Here is a 4394-nt window from a genome sequence, read left to right as displayed (position 1 = left end):
TCCCTAACCATTCTGCCTGTCCGCCTGCTTGCCCCCAAATGCCCCCTCACCAGCCAGATCACCCCCAATTGCCCCACTGCTGTACTGCTCACTCCAAACTGCCCTGCCACCCCCCACCCTGTCCTGACCACTTCCAACTGACCCCCCTGTCATGATCACCTCCAACAGCCCCTGCCATCCCATCCTGGCCTGATGTCCCCCAACCCCCAAAACCCAAGGTCCCAGCCCCTCCTTTTTTCTTTTTCTTTTTTTTCAGTACCTCCTTGAATGGAGGCCAGGGCCAGCCAGGAAGTTTGACTTCCTCCATTGCTGAGGCAACCCAAGCTTCCTTCTTGCTCCAGCTCCGTGGCCGGCTGCCATCTTCGTTGGGTTAATTTGTATACTCACTCCTGATTGGCTGGTTGGTGTGGTTTGTGGGTATAGTGGAGTGATGGTAAATTTGCATGTTTCTCTTTTATTAGTGTAGAAGAGAGTGATGTAACAATGGAGTTGAGTGCTTAATTGGTGTGACTTTGAAAGATAATGCACAAGGCTTCAGAACACATTTTATGCTTCTAGCAGGTGCCATAGCCACTCCCTCAGACTCCTTGGCATTATGGGTTAAATTGTGTCCCTGCCAAATAAATGGAAGACCACCCCTTGAACCTCAGACGTGAATTTATTTGGAAACAGGGTCGTTGCAGATGGATTAGTTGAGATGAGGTTATGCTGGAGTAGAGTGGGACTTGTAAAAAGAGGAAAATTTGGATACAGACATAGGGGGAAGGCCTTGTGAACATGCAGGCAGAGTGGGAGTGATGTATCTATAAGCCAAGGAATGCTGAAATTTGCCAGCAAACCACCAGGAGTCAGGGGAGAGGCCTGGGACAGATCTTTCCTCACAGCCTCCCAAGAACCAACCCTGCTGGTGCCTTGATCTTAACTTCTGGTCTCCAGAACTGATAGCAAACCATTTCTGTTGTGTAAGCTACCCAGTGAGTGGACTGTGCTAGGAGAGCTCTGAGCAAACTCATTCAAGGAGCCAGTCTTTTTTTCTTCACTGGCAGAGCTGGAGAACTGAATGGTGGCCAAGAGCTCAGTGTCAGGGTCTGACAGACCCAGCTGTGGATTCCGTCTTTTCCACCTACAAGTTGTGTAGCTTAGGGCACGGATCCAAACGTCTCCACGTGAGGATTAAACAGAGGGTGGGACCGGCAGCCCGGTGGGTTCTGAATAAGATGTTGCTCTTGTTTTCCCTTCCCCTTCTGACTTTCTGTCCCCAGAAGGCATTTTCTCTGAGAGATGAGGAACTCAGAGCCTGGAGAGGTAAGATGATTTGTCCTCAGTCACTCCACCAGCTGGTGCAAGGCTGGGTAGCAAATCCAGGCCTCTGGCTCCACACCTGTACTGTGGTTCTTCAGGAGGTTGTCTTTCGGGGCTCCCTCCCCCCCCTGCATTATAAAAATCCTCCACACATTGTCTCCCACAAACAGTTGTAAAGGCGACAGCATAGCTAACCCTCTAGGCCCCACCTGGTGAGAAGATTTGCTACGGAAAAGTTCTTGTACTACTCAGAAAGCCTTCTAAACAGAAGAAACGCCTGCTACTTTATTGTATACTTTATTCTGCTTTAGACATATTCTTTTTTTTTAAAGTATATTTTATTGATATTTTTACAGAGAGGAAGGGAGAGAGATAGAGAGCTAGAAACATCGATGAGAGAGAAACATCGACCAGCTGCCTCTTGCACACTCCCTACCGGGGATGTGCCCGCAACCAATGTACATGCCCTGGACCAGAATCGAACCCGGGACCTTTCAGTCTGCAGACCGACGCTCTACCACTGAGCCAAACCGGTTTCGGCTAGACATATTCTTAACATGCAATGGTTAGTGTGATGTAATTATTGCCTCATTTAAAAGGGAGAATTTTATTCAAAAGTGTTTTTGCAATGTTCATTACAGGAAATAAAGGCTAGGGCCCATTAAGAAGGAACTAGTTAGAGTCTGAGGGCCTATCGGGGCTGTAACCACTGGGGAGGCCTGTCCTGCAGAAACACAGCCTGCTCGGTGATCATAAGGAATTGACAGGCAAGAAAGGCAATGAGCACATTGGATGGTGATGACTAATTCCTGGCACAAGATGGCCCAAGTTCTTCCCCATAGAACAAAGGTATGGGGGAGAGATGGGCTTTCAGACTGAGGAAGGCTGCCTAAGCTTTTAAAAAAAAAATTATTTATTTATTTATTTATTTATTTATTTATTTATTTTTTATTGATTATGTTAACACATAATTGTCCTCATCTCCCCATTCCCTTCCCAAACCCCTCCCCAGGTATGCCCCCACCTCCTTGTTGTCTGTGACCACTGGTTTGCTTATATGGAGCATACAAGTCCTTTGGTTGATCTCTTCCCCTTCCCCCCACCCTCCCCTACCATCCCTCTGTGGTTCTGTTTTTGTTCATCAGTTTATGTTGCTCACCATTTCCCCTAGATGTGTGAGATCATGTGCTACAAGAAATACACTTGTAAGAACCAAAAATGAGACAAGCAATAATGGTTATGCTGAGAGGTAAATGAATCAGTCTATAGTGAGTTTCTTTCTGTGCCAACAGTTCTTTTGAGTCCCAGTTTCAATGTCAAACAGTTCCTTATGTGTAGATGTCAACAATGATATTTCAGTTCAGCAGCTGTGCGTCGTTGAAGGATGCCCAGGACCAAACAAGAGACGGTTGGACCTGCATCACTACCATTTGTCTACCATCTAGGGCTGCCTAAGCTTTGACTTAGTGCTAGTGAAGATTACAAACCCCGCCCTCCTGCAGGAACTCAGACACCCTCCGGAGAAAGCCACGGGCCACCTCCCCATAACATGCCCGGTGCATCTCTGCTCACAGCGTTGCAAACAAGCACAAGGGTTTCCCTTCTTCCTTTCACTCTGAGGTCCCCAACCCCAGGTGAAGAGCCATTCCCTTCTACCTTAGTGGGCCCTTGAATGAGCTAAGGGACACTCATTACTTCTTTTCTATTTAATGACTAGAGGTCACTTGAAAAAAGCTGTCCGGCCTGGAGTAAAGACTAGTTATTGGTGTACTGGTATTGGTGGGAGAGTCTAAAATCAAAGTTTACTGAATGAAAGGGTCAGTCAGAATCAGGAAACCTGGTTAGGCCAATGTAGAGTCACATGGCTCTGAGTCAGTCACCAAGCCTTGCTTAGGCTCAGCATCGTTGTGAGCAGACGGAGAGAGGACAGTGCCCCCCTCACAGTTCCCTTGGGAGCAGTCAACATGATAATACCTTGGATTGCAAATCCCTATGTAAACTGTCTATGAATAGAAGGTGGTATTAATAATAAAAAAAAAGACATAGTGACAAAAATACCTAAGCAATACTACTTTTAGAACTTCATTCTGAATTTGGAGAATTTTAACACAGTCTAATAGAAAGTATATTTCACAGTGAGGGGAGGGGGGAGTTTTGGGGGGGCTGGGTCTTGTTCTATTCTATGTTTGTATTTTTATATCTAGTGGAAAGCCTAACCTAGAAGTTGCCAGCCAGCCTACAAGCATGTGTTATTTTGTCTGCAGAGTGTTAAACAAGTTTTGTTTTGTTTCTTTTTTAAAAATCAATTACCAGCATTTAAAACTAGATTTCCCAGAAACAACAAAACCTAGATTTCAGCTTCTCTTGGGAAAGGAGACACAGAGCTGCTTCTGCTGGCAGCACTGGTTGGGGTTTCCTCACTGCTCCTCACTCCTGGGCAGATTGCTCCCCCACAAAAGCCACACCCAAGGCACCCCGAGGTGTCCTTTTCCCACGGGGAGGCCTAGAGTTTCAAATAGCAACTTCCTTAATGGGTGTTCAAACCTGGGTGTCTGGTCTCCTACGTGCAGCTGAGTCTTCCTGGCCCAGGGGTGGTGAACTTGCATTTCTTGTGAAATGAGCACAGGATCCTTGTGTAGATTCCATTAGAGGACACAAGTAAACACCTTGTAAGAATCAACCCTTGGCTGTCAGCACACAGCTCTGAGCAGGAGCATTCCAGGCCACTTAGGGCATCACAGAGATTCTGATGAATAATCCGCAGCTCAAATTCCGGGAGTGATAGTCACAGTCAGGCACGAGGTCCCTATAGCAGCTGAGCTCCTTAGAGGGTCAGGCTGAGGAAGGAGGCTCTTCCTGATGTTGTTATCATAATTAGATGGCTAATTTTTTAAAAATATATTTTTATTGATTTTTTACAGAGAGGAAGAGAGAGGGATAGAGAGTTAGAAACATCGATGAGAGAGAAACATCGATCAGCTGCCTCTTGCACAACCCCCACTGGGGATGTGCCCACAACCACGGTACATACCCTTGACCAAAATCGAACCTGGGACCTTTCAGTCCTCAGGCTGATGCTTTATCCACTGAGC

The sequence above is a fragment of the Pipistrellus kuhlii genome, unplaced genomic scaffold (assembly GCF_014108245.1).
Source record: "Pipistrellus kuhlii isolate mPipKuh1 unplaced genomic scaffold, mPipKuh1.p scaffold_m20_p_2, whole genome shotgun sequence".
NCBI classification, from domain to species: domain Eukaryota; kingdom Metazoa; phylum Chordata; class Mammalia; order Chiroptera; family Vespertilionidae; genus Pipistrellus; species Pipistrellus kuhlii.
Note: the sequence above shows the minus strand (reverse complement) of the source record.